Genomic DNA, 16,608 nt, shown 5'->3' on the forward strand with positions numbered 1-16,608 from the left:
TTAGGCCTTAAAAGAGGTAACTCTATTTTATATCCACAAAGTGCCATTTCTGTTTACCTCTCAGAAGTCAGTCTTTTTCAGCTGCAAACTGTGCTAATAAACAGGGTTGTTATTCCTGTTGCAAGACCACTTTTCCTTCAGGCATCGCGATTTCACGTGGAGGAAGGCAGGATTAACACTGCTGGCCATTTTCTGCCTCCCTTACTCCTGACCAAGGGGAGAGGAGAGACGAGGCACAGGGGCTTAGAACTTCTCGGCTGTCTTATCAGACCACCTGGTCTGCCCTCCACCAGGCTTCTGGAGCCTGCCACTTCAGGGGACCTGCAGATGCCCGCCTTTGTCAGAAACTATTGGATGTCTCTGGTTAATGCTGGATTATACAATTACAAACCCTTTTGGCTGCAGATCTAAAGGCACATTGTTCAGTTTATCAATAACAAAAATGACATTTGACCTGCATGTGTCTGACTCTTGGTTCTATGTCCCAATTTTGGTTCAGAATTCAGACAGCAAAGTGAAGGATGCTGCATATGGATCCCCTAAAATCCCAACATTTTAAAGTCCCAACATATAATAAACCACAGCAATATTCATACAATGAAGGGCCAGGTCTTCTAAAGTTGTTTTTCACAGTAGCAAGTGCATAGACACATATAAATGATGTTTGAAAGAGCAGTTTCCAACACTGAATTGGAACAGATGCCAAATAGTTTTTCTCCCTGTGGAGCCAAAAGAGGAGAGTAATTCAGGCTGAAATCCAACGTACATTTCCAGCCTCATGTGGGGCCATGGAGCAGCCCCGAGACTATCAACAACTTTGCCACTAACTTTCTGCTTTGCTAATGCTTGTCTTATGTCTTTATTTATTTAATTTTTCTGAATAATTAGCTTATAACTTGACCAATCTAAAAAAAAAAATTCCAGATACATTTTTTCTTTTGTTTTATTCTAAATTCTCACTTCAATATATATAATTGTCATTTTTGTGCTTATAAGAAAAAAAAATGTATTCCATTTTTGCACCAGTCTCTCAATTCTTACCTATCTCTTCTCAGTTCCTTATAATTCAGTGTGCTTTGCAATTGGGAAAGAAAAAAAAAAAGCCAGGTCGTCTAGATTTTTGGTTGTGATCCAAAATTACTTCCAAGTCTCCCTCTGGTCTTTGGCAAAAGGAAGTCTCAGTAGATTAGGTGATTGAAATAATATGACCCCAAGAGAATTGACTCTAAGTGCATGCTTAGCTGCTAAAGTGAACTTGTTTAGTTACTTAGGAAACAATGCAAAATTAAAAAGTAATAATTACACATAGGAGCCACGCCTCCCATTTGTTTTTCCAAGTTGTTTAGGCTCGGTCCACTTCCAAGTCCATTTTGAATTCTAGACTTTGGTAATGAAAGAGCCTTTTAATTCATCATCTGCATCCCTTGGCCAGTCTTCTCACACATGGACAGAGACAACTCAGCTGTACAATTAATACAGCATCACATACACGGCAGACCAGAAAACAAACGAACCCATCAGCCTCCTTTTTAGTGTTGTTTGCTGCTTTTCTCGCTAATGCATTACTATGAGAATTTATGAAAGAACTTTCAGAAGTCAGAGGTTTTTGTTTGTTTGTTCATTACTTGTAGCATGAAAGAAGAGGACTGAAAGAGCAGCAGTCTGGGTGACTTTCCTTCCTTCCATTGTCATAACTCATAGTGCCTGTGTAAAATGCACACAAGTTTACTTTTAGAAAGAACTCAGCCAACACAATTAAGTTCACCAAAGAAAGGAGCTTCAATATGCGGGACTGAAATATCTCAATCCAGCGTTTCACACCCCGTACCTCTTCCTTCCCATTAATTCTTTGCCTCTAGATGTTTTTCTTCTCTGACAAGAGTTTCTGACAGCTGGAAAGTGGGGAGCAGGGAACGTTCACTCATCTAGTCTTGGGCATTGAAGAGCTACTGGGAAGTCTGGAGTGCCTTCAGAATTTAATGGCCTCACTCGGCCAGCTGTTTATAGTTGATGTGTTATTTATTCCTACTTATTTCATATACTTGTTTGGCCACCTTGTTACCGTAGGCAGAAAGCACAGGGCAAGAACAGGGCTGTGGGGAGATGGGGGAGGAAGGGAAGGAGAAAGTACGGGACACACAGAAAAGAGATGAGATTATTCTTAAGAAAAGATGCAGCTACAGATAATTATAAAGACTAATAACACTATTAGCATTGCAGGCATGGAAAAATATCCACCCCCTGAATCCCCATCATAGTTTCTATAAGGGAATCCCATCTCCAGACAGGAAGGAGTGGTCAGCAGAAACCCTCCCTGGGACTGCCCTGGGAATATCTGCCACGCCACGCCTGAATATTTCACGCCCTCATTCAAATATAATCCTAAATTTCTTTGTTCTTGGGTGAGGTTGCCCTTTTTCCTGCCCTGCCCACTCTCATGCCATCTTGAGAGTGTACTGTGCTATTTTCTTTCTTTTAATAAATCCTCTGCATGCTGGGCTTGTGTGGGGACAGAGTCTCAGAGACCAGTTTCCAGGCTCTCGGCCTCACGTGGAAAGGTGCTGGCTCGGGTAGTAGATGGCCATCAGCTGTGCCTAGTTGGCCATCAGCTGTTACCTGTTAGCCATTAGCCACTGATAGAACTGCCGAGGCTAAGGTGCGGATTGAAGTTAGTAGGGAGTTGGTTGGCAGAGAAGCAGGCAGCAAGTTGTGGAGCCTATGGTTCCTGCTTCCTGTGTCTCCAACCCCGCCGCCAGCGAGACTATGGTGGTATGACTCCCCTATCTATGACTCCTTTAATGCTCCTTTTTGGCCTCACCATATCCTGCGTTCTTGTGTGGGGAGCGGGACCAGAGACCCTGCATTGACACATGGCGCGGCAAGCAGTGTATGATGCCGACCAGAATTTTCAAAGGGTTGATGGAGCAGTTTATACGTATGAAAGCTCAGTTTCGTGAGCAGGATACAGTGCCAACCAGAGCTGTCCAATGGATGGTGGAGCAGTTTGTGCATATGAACACTCAGTCTCAGGAAGCCCGTGAGGAGCGGCGCCAGGAACAGGAAACGCGATCTGCTTGGGAGAAGCGTGACCCCTTGGTGAATTGGTGGTCCTCTGAAGCCTCTGGATGGCATTCTGCTCTATTGACCAAAGCAAGTGTCATCTTCCTTTTGGTGGTCTGCTGCTGCCATGGTCTCCTAGAGTTGTGAACATTTTGCACCGAGGCCCCCACCCATTCGGACATCTGGCATGACGAGCAGGATTCCAGCCAGGTAGGAATGGTGTCTGACTCTGGGCAGGAGGACATGTGGCCCCCACACAGTGTGTGGTACCCGGTAGCCACTGTTCTCAGGAGTTGGACCCCCGAGGAGGGGTGGGAGGACATGGATGGCTCTCCAGCCAGCGTGGAGAGGGCCCTGCAGGTTCTAGCTGAGCGGTTGCGGGAGGAGGCAAAGGGTACAGCCGGTCGTGTGGGCTGGATGTTCCTCACCGCGCTGCAGCGTAGCTCGGAAAATGCTCTTAATGAAATAGCCCAGGTGCTGGACCAGCAGCTGTGGGGGGAGATGCTGGAAGCTCGGGACCACTGGTTGGAGGATGTTCTCACCGTGGTGTATAATAACTCAGAGGAAGCACTTCCTGGAATAGCCCAGGTGTGGGACCAGGTGTCCCGGTGGGAGGTGCTGGAAGCTCGGGTCCCCTTGTTAGAGGATTAGCCCCACAGTGGAGACTCTGAGGCAGAGGCAGATGATGTCAGTGGAAACATGTAGCTCCCAGCCCCCACACCCGGCCCATCATAAAGCAAAAGGTAGAGCATGAGCAACATTTGGGCCCCGGGGTCATTGCTGCTGGTAACCCAGCTGTGACTGAGTTGCACTTAGTCTCCCTTACACTCCCACTGAGTTGCAGGAGCTGGGGAGGCAGTGCCGACAGCGTCCTGGAGAGCCAGTCTCGGCTTGGCTACTACATTTATGGGATGAGGGTGTAGACAGCATTCTCTGCTCCCCAGGCGAAATGGAAAAGCTAGCCTTCATGTTGGGGCATCCGTCCCTGCGACAAAGGTTACAGAACTGCCATAGGTTGGCCTAAGACCAGGGCAAACACACTCTAGTGGAGTGGCTCACTGCTGCGGTACGCTCAATATGGGGAGAGGCTGGCGAGCCGCCACACACTGTGAGTAAATGGCAGTCATATATGGAATGTACTCAAATCATCCATGAAATGGGTATGAGATATGCTATGTTCAACCCTAATATGCAGGGGCTGGATGATGAACGTTTTACAACCAGCATGAGAGATCTGGTTTTGGATATTGCCCCTGCAAGTGCTTTTGGATCCTTGGTTGCCATTTTGATTGCCATTCTTACGCCTTATGTGGGGCGGCAGATCCATTAAATTACCATTGCCATGGCCACCCTGGGGGATGTAGAAAGCCAGTGGCAAAGGAAGACAGGAGGTCCAAGAAGTCGAGACCTGGAAGCCCAAATCAAAAGTAAGGGGGCGAGGTCTCAAGCCTCAGAGAGTAACAGGCACGCAGATATGGCATGATCTCATGATACAGGGGTTGATTGGTGGAGAAAAATAGACCGACAACCCAATGCACTCTTGTTGGAACTTTGGAAACAGCTGCGTCCAGAACAGCAATTCCGGTGAAGCCTAAAGGAGACGTATGGGAAAGCGCGACCCGTGTCCCTCCAGGATTTCATGAGGCCACTTAAGGCCAACTCCTTTCAGCTTGATTAGTTGGGGGGGAGGGGCAAGGTACCTGGTCAGAGGGGATGAGCGGGGACCGGAGGCCCCACGTGGAACTGTCCATACATTGGTCCCCTTCTAATGTGCAGAGGGTTTTGGCTCTAGTTGACACTGGTGGTACCCTGAGAACTCTGGCTATGCCCAGGATGTCTGGTTGTGCCCAGGATATTGCATCCGCCTCCAGGTTCCTGGACACAGGGACCCTTGTGGACGACTCTTGTCACGTAGATTGTGTGGCAAGACCCTGTAGGGGTGGAGTGTGGGGACAGTCCCAAAGAACAGTTTCCAGGCTCTAGGCCTCACGTGGAAAGGTGCTGGCTCGTGGAAAGGTGCTGGCTCGGTAGTAGATAGCCATCAGCTGTTACCGGTTAGCCATTAGCCACTGATATAACTCTCGTGGCTAGTCTAGCAAGCATGGATTGCAGTTAGTAAGTGAGGTTGGTTGGCAGAGAAGTGGATGGCAGGTTGCGGATCGTGTGGCTCCTGCTTCCTGTGTCTCCAACCCAGCCACCAGCGAGAATATAGTGATATGACTCCCCTATCTATGGCTCTGTTGGTGTTCCTTTTTGGTCCTCACCGTATTCTGTGTTCTTATGTGGGGAGTGGGAGCTGAGACTCTGCATTACAGCTTGCTTGGCTTTGTTTGCATGGATTACTATTTTTACATCCTGGAATGCCTTCCTGTGATGATACAAGGACCTGATCTTTGGTGACAATCTTTTGAGTGTTCCCCTTTCCTTTGTGCTTGTTAACACCCTGCACAGTACGGCTATAGATTTATAAGCAGATGCAGTCCATGTTGATGGTAATGGAAAAGCAGCGCCGTCTAAATTCCAAGTCCGAGATCAAGCTCCAAAATCTAGTCATGTTGACTTTCTTTTGTGGTTTTTCTACTTTGACTTGATTTTAGGAAAGGACTTGACCAAAGAGCCATTGTTTCTCAAGATCGGTGGTTCTTAAACATAATGTGAATCATTTTTTGAGAATCCTAGGTTCTGAGACTTAGGTTCTCAGAATCACAAAGCATTTCAGTTTCATCTAGCGTTGTCCTTTCAGCCTGCACAAATGTCCTCCAGTGTTTTAAATAGAAATTCCTGGCCAGAGGTAAAAACAGCAAGCAAATATAGTCCTTACACTCTGCTACCGGCTAGTTTGCCTCCAGTTCTCCTGTCCTATGAGCACCTTTGCCTTTCTCCCATTTTTTGTGATTAATAACATACACACACACACACACACACACACACACACACTCTCACACTCACACACACTCCTCCCTGGAAACACAGTCATGTAATTTTCTTTTCTCTCAGGCTATTCAGTGATAAGAACCATATTTAAAAGCCAAATCGAACAAAGTTAACCTCCCTTATGGCTAACACACAAGATGCTATTTAGAAAAACGTTGATCCAGTCACCACTGGCTCTGTTAAATAAGAGATCCCTAATGTGGCCTGTGATCAAACTCACTTCCTCGTTAAGAGCACGAGCATAAGGAAAGACAGAGCCTCCTTTGTTTAAAAGAGGCTGTGTGAACTCTGCCACGAGTCCCCAGACACCCCTAAGTCCTCTGTTCTGAACATGTAATTAATTCGTAAGAAACCAGGTACCACAGCAGCCATGGTTTGACAGTGGATTTATTCAGAACCAGCCAGATGTGAAAGGCTTTCAAAGGGACCAAAAGGCGCGACTATGGCCCAGGGAAGCAGGAGACAGTAACCTCTGGTTTGCAGCCTTATCGTCACCCGGCAATGCCATTTCTAATGCATTTCAATTCACTCTTAACAGTCACAGATGTGTTTGCAAAACCAAAGGTTATTGATTAACCCAGAGTAGGTAGGAGGTCCCTATTTGAGTTCTTCTATTTTTCAACCTAAAAACCACCCAGTAGGAAATCCTCACTTCAAGTGCTTATTACTATTTTTATGCTCTTTTTCAAAAATGGATAAAGAGTTATTGTAGAGATTAAAGGAAAACACATTTTCTTTTAAAAATTGTAGGTTATTTGCAGAGAATTTGCTTTATGGAGAAGAGTGATAAGAAATTTCTTCTGGAAACACTCCATGAGAGTGTAACTAGATTCAGTTCTATACAACCTCTATCAGCAATTTGAGAGATGTAGATGTCTTTTTTACATTTTGAAATGACACAGAGCTGGGAGAAATACTTAATGCAATAAGCTAATTCAAGATGGAAAATTATCTTGACATCAGAATCCATAATATAGAATTCATCAGCAATAAGTACGTCAACTTACATTCAGAATTTAAAAATCAATTATACAATAACAGCATAGAGGAGCTAGGTTTCTTTGAATTCACGAGAAAAAAATTCTGAGGATTTTAATTTATCATAAATTCACTAAGCATTGGCAATATTGTTTGGTTATTTAAAAACCTAACATAATTTTGGAGTACTTTAATAAAAGATCATTTGTATATTAGTAATTTTGTATTCTTCCCTAGCCAGAGCATATCTACAATATTATATTCAATTTTGAACATTGCATTGTCCAAGCTTGTCCACAGCAAATGGCAAGGAATTTGGAAACTTTATCAGACAGTGTTAAGCAAACTGAGTAAACATCTTCTAATACAGCCTCCCAACCAGTGTGAGACTATACTGTGCAGTATCCATGCCTGATGGTCATTTAGCTTTAGGTAGAATATATTGTTGGGCAATGCCCATGTTTAAAGTCTTTTTTAACTCTGCCTTTTCTTATTGCACTGTTTAATTGTAGATTATTAGTAACCTATTTTTCTTGACAACCCATTATAGGTTTGAAAGCCTATTATGACTTCTTTGGGGTATTTAAATAAATTATTTCTGTCCCTCACATAAATCAACTATGAAAAACACTTGTCCATGCAATAATGAACAAAGATGTCCATCAAGTATTTAAAATACCAGGGTAGGTACAGGTTATAATTCTCAGAGGTTATTTTACTTTTTGATAGATAATCAAATTTTTATAAAAATTCTTCACCAATTCTTATGTTTTGTCATTTGAGAGCCTGGGCTGATCTCTCAACACAGTTAGCAAATGTATCTGATCAAGGAACCTCAAATTACTACAGAATTCTCCTCCAAGTTCATCTCTCTAGTCAATCTCCTGATCAAGTGAGCTAAAGCTGATAGTTTGGGAATTATGTAATTTTTATCCTTAGGAATATCTAAAATATAAATCATGCCCTGACTAATAAGGGTAACAGGTGTACTGTTAGAGCTGGCCCTAACTACTCTTTCCTCCACTAAAGATCTACCACAAAAGGGCGAAAAAAAACTATTAAAAATAATGGGTTTCATGTTACACCATGTTTTTAATTATTTAAGGTCTATTGAGAAGAGAAAGAGAGAGAAAGAAAAAGAGATATTCAGACAGACTGAGATCAGGTCACATAAAAAGAATGGGCAAGAGATAAGAGCTAAGAATGCAGAATTTAAAGCAGCACTAATACCCCTGAGTATCAATACCAAGCATATTTACCAAAGCTCACAATTCAGCCCTAATTTGTTAAATTTTACATCTACCTCTGATAAGACAATGACCTAGAAGGCAGTGAGGAGTCCTTGGACATATCTCCTGAAAGGTAATTGTTATCCAATGTTGCTCCACATTCTTCACAAAAATCTGGTTGTTCAGAGTAGGGTTCTCTTCAGTCTGTCTCTAGCAATGGTAGAAAATATTTCCTTGGCTTCCGAATTCGAGGAGACTCATATGTAGAAATTCTATTTCCTTTAATTTTTGCTAAATCTTAGTGGCAGGAAGCAAATTTCAGGGTCCCTGGAGGTCCATTTGAAGACAGACGATGTCCCCATGTGAGATGTCACCATGCATGAAAAGGGCTGTAGACGATAAAGACAAAAGAAAGGAAAAGAGAAAATGACCCACATGGAGACCTCATACCACTTGGGTGGGAGCGCTGACAGGCAGTAGCTGAGAGGGAGGTTGTGCTTATTGCCCTGTTAACAGGTGCCTCTGTAAATCCATCATTTGAGCGGAGTCCCTAAGCAAGGTGTGGGAACTGAGAAAGGGGAAAACAGGGAATACACACCAACAATACAAAGTAGGCTTTTGAATGAAAAACATATCTACAGCATCCAAAAATCAAAAATGAGAGATGTAAAATTCATGGGAATACTTACTAGTGAGGCAACTGAGTCATAGGTCGGGTTCCTTACAATGATCTTTTCCCGTCTTCAAAGGGAAGAATAAGGAGAAAAATTCATAGAATTAAAAAAAGAAATCCATTAATATATAATATCATATGAAGTATATTTCAAAGCATTGTACAGAATTAATATCCTTGCTACTTACAATGCTGCAGTTAATTAGCCTAGTCTATGTGAAAAAATGAAAAATGAGAGAACAATGAAGTGAAGCAGATGCCAAAGGATCCTGGAATGAGAACAAAGACAAAGAAATGAGGCAATTAACAGCCACAGAGCAGTAACCCACAGGCATATTTCCAGAAAAAGTTTACAGATAATAGTTCAGAAATATTTATTCAGCATTTATTTTGTTTAGGACTTTCCTAAGTACTTTAAAAAAAAAACTATCTAAAAATATATACAAATAGATAAGAAGCTAAAGAACAAAATAAAGCCACTTGTGTCCACTAATGAATGTGCACATGAATAAAAAAAAAAAAAATTGTGGGTGAATTTGGTATAGGCAAAGAGGAATCTGGAAATGACATAACCTTTTAAGGTTTTCAATTGCATTAGAGAGAATGTGATAGTAGAAATCATTCAGAAATTAAAGAGACTCTTCCCTTTTACTTTCTTTTCAATCTCAGTCTCAAGAACAGGGGGCCTTTGTTACATACCTTTGTACTCTCAGCAGATATATGGGGAACATCCTGTGTGACTTCAGAAATAAACAACCTCCTAGGGTTACCAGCCACTCCTCTACAAAATGTCACTAAGAATTCTGAGTCATCTTTAAGCTTGGTCTTTGAGATCAATTGGTTATTAAAACGGTTATAAGTGAGTTTAGGCTTTATATACGTATTAAATAATGATTATTAAACAACCTTAACTTCAGGTTCTTTCCCCCCATTTAAATCTCACAATCTCTTTTAAAGAAAAGCAACAGAAGAGCTCTCCCCATATTGGAAGTACTACAGTGACTAGAGGAAATGAGCAATCAAGATAATTTATGATCTTTCCCATAACTTACAATGCACGAACATAGTAATCCTTTGTTATTCAGTTCACTCAGTGACCAAACTCCAGGACCTTGATGGAACATAATTAAAATAGGATTTCTGTAGATTCAAGTCTTTGCTTCATATCCCCAAATGGTTTTACTTCATTTTAATATACTCATTTAATAATATTTACTGTTTTTCACTTTCCTACTATAAGATCACATCAAGCTAGTCTCAGTAAGAAATTACTTTTTAAATGAATAAAATACACTTCCTGGTTTCTAGGAGCTTATAACCTATAGGAGAAAACGAGAAGCCTCAAAGAGTTGAAATACTCAGTGAAGTATGCTAAGAGTCAGTCACCAGAGAGATTCAAAGTATTGGAAGAGAGAGAGAATTTGCATTCAAACCAGGGTAGTTTTTTTTTTTTTTCAGTTTTGTTTTTTTAAGATTTGGAGCTTCTGGATTAATATGGAAAAACTTCTAATTAGGTGTGATTTTTAAAACTCTGGTTATTTTTTAGAATCTTTTGATAGGAAAGACAACAGGATGTTTGTTCTTCACTTCATTTCCGGGGATGGGAAGGGGAGATGGTGAACAATTTAAGAAATCTAAGAGGTGGGTAGAGTCTTACATTTTTCAAAATAGTTTAATATTTTCTATGTATTTGTCAAATTTCACTTTCCAAATGCATTTCGAGGTATAGCACATATTACTTTAAATATCACCCGACCTTGAAATGCAAGTTAGCTTGGTTGGGTGTTGACTGTTGTCCTCAGGCCCAGAGCAAGAATAGCCTTTCACATCCTGGCTTCTTGTTTACAAGAAGATACATGCTTTGTTATGCTTTATGCCATCATAAAGCATTTATCTTAATACCTTGGAAAACTGGGCAAGGCTGGCCTTGTCTGCTATATTATTTATCACACAGATGAAATCCATTGACAATTCCAGACATCATGCATGGGAAAAGGAATTTCTAAAATAACACATCAGGAACCTCAATTCTGTGTGGGAATACTAGCTGAGTCAAACTCTTGTTTGGGGAGACTATTTTGTTGGATGGATCCAATTCAGTCCTTAAAAGAGTCATGTGACTCACTGCATGAAGAACACTTATTGGACATTGCTTAGTCCTGGCTATGCTAGCCCAAGACCAACCCTCCTGGAGACATTAGACCACATAACTATCTGCACATGGGCACATGCAGTTCTATCTGACATGAGGTCAGCTCCCAATTTTTCATTCGAATGCTCAATGTATTTTTCTAGAGGTTAGGTGTTTACCAAATTGTGTAAAGCCATGAAGGTTTAAAATATTTTTTTCCCATTTCTAGAGAGTAGGCCCCAATTTTTGGTTTTGAAAATATAGTCACCAAATACATACAATGATGTTACTGACCCACCATCAATATGGCACATACTTTTTGCAATTTCCTAGTAATAATCCATCCAATTTAATCATCTGGGAATAATAAATGAATTTGTGAGATGCCTGACTAGATCTTACAGTATTTGTCTATCACACTGGATTGGAAGAAACTAAGTTATGTCCCCTACAAAGAATAATTGGGGTCAAAGAGAAGTATGTGCTTTCCTAAGATGATGCACTGAATAATTGGGAAATAGTGTGATGCATACAAATTCCGTACAGGACAGAGATTCTAAAAGAAATCAGTGCAATCACAATATGATACCTCCATTTTTCTATTTCTCAGATGTTTATCATCTCTCTTCTACAAAAGCTTTTCCAAAATCTGATTCTTCTAAGGCACACAATTTGTGTTCCTATGTGCTGCTTCCCACATTTGGCACTTGTGTTTAGAAAGATTTCTACAACATGTGGGATTGATTTTTAAGTTGTAGATATGTAGAAAAAGAATTGTTAATTAGTCATGATGCTTAATAAACATAGAAACAGCACCTAAACTTGATAATTCAGGTCTGAAGTCTAATGCTACATTAGTCAGTTTAATAAATAATGAAAATTATTTCCTTACTTAAAGGGTAAAGTGGGGTGCAGGAACAGGAATTAGTTTTTTTAAATAGTCTATAATGAGTTCTGCATTTTACGCACAGTATCTATTTCCACTTAATGACAAATGCTATTCTTAGCCCTACTTTACTAATGAGAAAGAAATGGAGATTCAGAGACATTAATAACAAGCCTGAGGTCTCAGTAGTCAGCAGAGCTGGAGACTGAATTTTGGGTGGCTGAAAAATTCAGGCTCTTTTCCAAATATGTAGCTGTCTCTTTATTATCCCAGTTCAGCTAATATTGCCCAAACGAAGAATGGTAAACTAAAAACATAAAACCAAAAAAAGATGGTGAGTAAAAATGTCTCTTATGATCCAAGTTTACTTTGTTCCTTCCTGGCAGCTCAAATAACCATAGAATCCCTGGTGATCCTAAGCATTTGAAGATGAATGCATAAGGTATGGAAAGTCCTTGCACTGAAGAGCTAACGATTAACTAAACATTCCAATATGTAGTACACGGCAGCCTCGGCTGCAGTGTGTGCTGGGGAAAATAAAATATAAAAGAAAGGCAGTACCACAGCTCTTGTTATTAGAGCAGAAACATAAAAAAGGAGGTTAAGCGATAGCACATATGAACATTCATTTGCGATTTCTTCTGTTCTCATTTAATGTAGGGCCTGGGGTTATATGATGAACCAGCAGTGTGGCCACTTCAAGACATCATTACTTCCTCTCTTTCCGTACATAAGAGTAAAAGAATAACTCTCCCAAATCATGCATTCCTGTTAGTCTCTACAATTAGGCTTTGGTGCTAACCAGTCTATTTTTCAACCAGTCTCCTAAATGACTTTTTAACACTTTCCTTCAAAACCTGATGCTTGTGCTACGCTAACTCTTCCACGTTTCTTTAGGAATTGATTTCTTTTTACTTATTTTACATTGCCCTCCCTTATTAATGGCAGTACTAAATTTTCCAGTACTTAAAGGCAGTACTTAAATACAACATGTAAGTCAGGTACATGGGATTGAAGTGAACTTCCAAAATGGTTGTTTATCCAAATGAATCCAAAAAGTACAAATAATAAATGATCTCCCTGAGCTGTGGAACTGAATAACGTTCAACTGATCTCTAACCATCATTTATAGCAAGAAAAATGTATTCCCAGTTCTATATTCATTTATTTATTCATGAAATATTAATGAATGCTCACTAAGGGCCAGGTAGCATGATTAAAATGGTAAGCAAATACCTGATCTCACAGAGCATTCTGTCTAGTGTTTAGACAGTCAATTACACACACACACACACACACACACACACACACACTATGATAAAGGAAAGTGCAGGATGCTTCTAGATACACTGCAGGGACATGTAACGACTTAAATGATGAACCAGAGTAAGCAGATGGAGGTAGTGACCAAGAAGAGGAAACAGGTCATAGGCAGAGAGAACCTGTGAAAGATGAAACAGGAGAGAACACAATTCACTGAAAGTACTTAAAAAAACTGAGCGAACCGGAACTCAGCTGTAAAGGGGGTTATGACAAGGCCAAGCTGAGCCGACAGACATGGGTTGGGGCTTACAGAGCTGAGGGGCCAAGTGAGAGAGTCTAAACGTTTCTTCCCAGGGAAAAGAGGAGAGTTAAAGCAAGTCAATAACATGGTCATATATTTCTTTTTAAGACATGCTTGTCAAACTTGGGAGTGCATAAAAATCATCTAGAGAGCTTTCTTAAATACAGTTTCTTATTTCCTACTTACGAATAGTAGGCCTGGAGTGGGGCTTGGGAAACTGCATTTCTGATAAGCTCCTAGGTGATGCTGATGGTGCTGGCCCAGGGACCGCACTTTGAGGAGCACTGTTCTATAATACTCACGCTGGCACTCTGCACAATGTGTTGGAAAGGGCTGAGACTGAGAGCAAAGAGCAATCAGGAATTCCAGTCTGGCATTCATTCATTCATTCATTCATTCATTCATTCATTCGTTCAACAAATGTTTATTTTGGAACAGTATATACTAAATTCCATTTCAAGCATGGGTGACAGAGTAGTGAACAAAACAAAATCTCTTTTCTCATACAGCTTACATTCTAATCAAGAAAACGAATAAAACATCTAATAAATTATATTAGTTGGTGATAAGTGCTATGAAGAAAAAGATAAACAAGATAAAGGGAAGTGAGAATGGTGGTGGGGGTGGGTGATGCTATTTTAAAAAGGGTTGTCAAACAAGGTCTCCCTGAAAATGTAATATTGGAGTAGAGGTCTGAGCACAGATCTGTTGTCTCTGAGGTAGGGTTACAGACTTGGAGGTAGGGTTACAAATATCCTAGGTCTTTTCTTGTGTGCCCTGTTTTCTACCTCAGGGTTTTATTTGTGTTTTTACCAGATAAACGTTTTCCTGGTATCTGCAGAGCGTATAAATAGTCCTAATGTTTAATTTCTCTGGCATTTGTCTTTCTCATTTTTATTTATTAATATTTTACAGGCAGGTAGAGGAGAGAGAATCAGGAGTAAACAGTTTACTGTCTTCCTAATTAAGAATGAGAATTTAGTTCAGCAATTTGAGGCTGGGGCTGGTGAGGGGAGCCAGAGGAGAGAGGAGAGAATGAGCAACGTAACTAGGAAACTTTTCAAATTATACACGTAGCTCTCTGGTGAGTTGGTAGAGAACAGAAAGGGAAAGTTTGAGCACCATCATTGGTACTTTTGAATGGAGAAATACTGCAAATATAACACTTTTCCAAAATTTGTTGGGAAATTGGGAATATTTAGCCTTCATTTTTATCTGAACTCTAGTTATCACATACAATTTTAAAATTCTTTTTACTCACAAAGTATTTTATAGAATCTGACTTTTAGCAGTTAGCATGAGCTACATTACCTTTTGTTGAAATTATTCTTGTGTCTGTACCTACCTAATAGGTAAGATAAAGTAAGAGATGCAGTTTCTGGAAATTTTGAAGACAGAAAATGGTTTAGAAAGAAACGTAATTCTAGGAAAAGCAGAGTATTCTCAGTACTCTGTCCATAGTCAGCCCCCTTTAGATACCTAAAACCACTTTGTTTCTGATCAGGTAGTTTCCTCTTTGATTTAGTCAATTATCCTTTCCAAAGTGACCTTAAAGCCATGCAATCCTCTGGGTCAAATTAGCATTTAGTGAACTAGAATTTTCTGGGATTTATGCATACAGCCAAACTAGCTTGAGGCTTTAATCATACTAAAAGTCCACTGTCCTAAATCTGTCAATGTACCCTTCTCATACTCAGAGTGAGAAAGTTCTCTTTGATAGTTCAAATGCTAATTCTAAATGGATCCCAAAATAAAAATAAGCATGTAATATCAGCTCATGAATAATTGATAAAATATAAAAATATGCTTAACCCCTCTCATGAAAAAAGAAATGGAAATGAAAACTATACGAGGACACCACTTTTTACTATTACATAGGCAAAAATTAAAAATATTCCTAATAAACTATGTTGGGAAACATTGTTACATGGAAATAGACATTCTCATAATTGTCAATAGGGCATAAATAGTTGCTATACTAGATCATATTCAGGCACTACCTTATCCGTATCCTGGCTTGCAAGCAAAGGAAGAGAGGACATATGCCCAATATCTTTAGGTCATTAGAGAGTCACATGCATAGGAGCTAAGGAAATGTGGAACCAGTTTGGAGCCAGGGGCCCAGGAATAACTAACTCTATCCCTGTGTGAGAAGGGGAGAATGGAGTCTGATGGACTCCACCATACCATCAGATATATACCGGCGGTGCCAAAAAAAAATGTATACACATTTTAAGAGATGTTATCTATGTATTACTTTTCGAAGTTGAACTGAATTACAGTAGCAATGTGTAGTATGACATTTGCTCAAAAGATGTTTTGGGGAGTGATCGATTTTACTTCCAACAAGTATTACAATTTTAATACAGTTTTTTCCTTTCTTAAAATGTGTATACATTTTTTTTTGGCACCCTCTGTATATACCTAAAGAAAAGACCAAATGCAGACAATATTCAGTATTTTTAAAGATAATTTTCTGACTCATTAGAGAAAGTCCTCTGAAGAATGACTATGTTTGTGCATAAGCTTGAAGAAGAGGGGTCGTTACCTACTATAAAAACACCCGACCCCTTTGCCCTGATACCACCCAAAGGACTTGTGTTTCTTGGTGACAGTTTATTGTGGTTTACTCAGAGTTTCTCTGTTGACAATTATCTCCTGTGTTTCCCTGAAAATAAGACCTAGCCAGACAATCAGCTCTAATGCTTCTTTTGGAGCAAAAATTAACATAAGACCCAGTATTACATTATATTATATTATATTTATTATATTATATTATATTATATTACATATTATACCAGGTCTTATAGTAAAATAAGACTGGGTCTTATATTAATTTTTGCTCCAAAAGATGCTTTAGAACTGATGGTCCAGCTAGGTCTTATTTTGGGGGAAACACAGTAGATAATTGCTGTAGACCCTATTCTGTTCATTGCAGGATGTTTATTTAGCAACATCCCTAACCTCTACCTCCTAGATGCCAGTAAGGCTTCTTCACCCTCAGTCTCCACTGTGGCAACCTAAAATGTGTCCAGACATTGCCAAGTGTCTCCTGGGGGGCAAAATTGCCACCAGTTGGGAACAACTGGTTTAAATCATCAAAACTGCAGACAATATGGCAATTTTGATAAAACTTACTTTTCAATTAACCTC

The 16,608-nt window shown here is 40.1% G+C and overlaps 1 long non-coding RNA gene across 1 annotated transcript; it reads right to left on the reverse strand.

Annotated features, from left to right (window-relative positions):
- Nucleotides 1-7,143: 7,143 nt before the first annotated feature.
- LOC117025151 (uncharacterized) lies at nt 7,144-9,151 on the reverse strand. The gene is made up of 3 exons (XR_004423554.1): nt 9,063-9,151; nt 8,891-8,942; nt 7,144-8,590 (listed from the first exon to the last, which is right to left on the reverse strand). It is a non-coding gene; the product is annotated as an uncharacterized LOC117025151 (long non-coding RNA).
- Nucleotides 9,152-16,608: the final 7,457 nt, after the last annotated feature.

This window comes from Rhinolophus ferrumequinum, chromosome 7, assembly GCF_004115265.2.
Source record: "Rhinolophus ferrumequinum isolate MPI-CBG mRhiFer1 chromosome 7, mRhiFer1_v1.p, whole genome shotgun sequence".
Taxonomy (NCBI): domain Eukaryota; kingdom Metazoa; phylum Chordata; class Mammalia; order Chiroptera; family Rhinolophidae; genus Rhinolophus; species Rhinolophus ferrumequinum.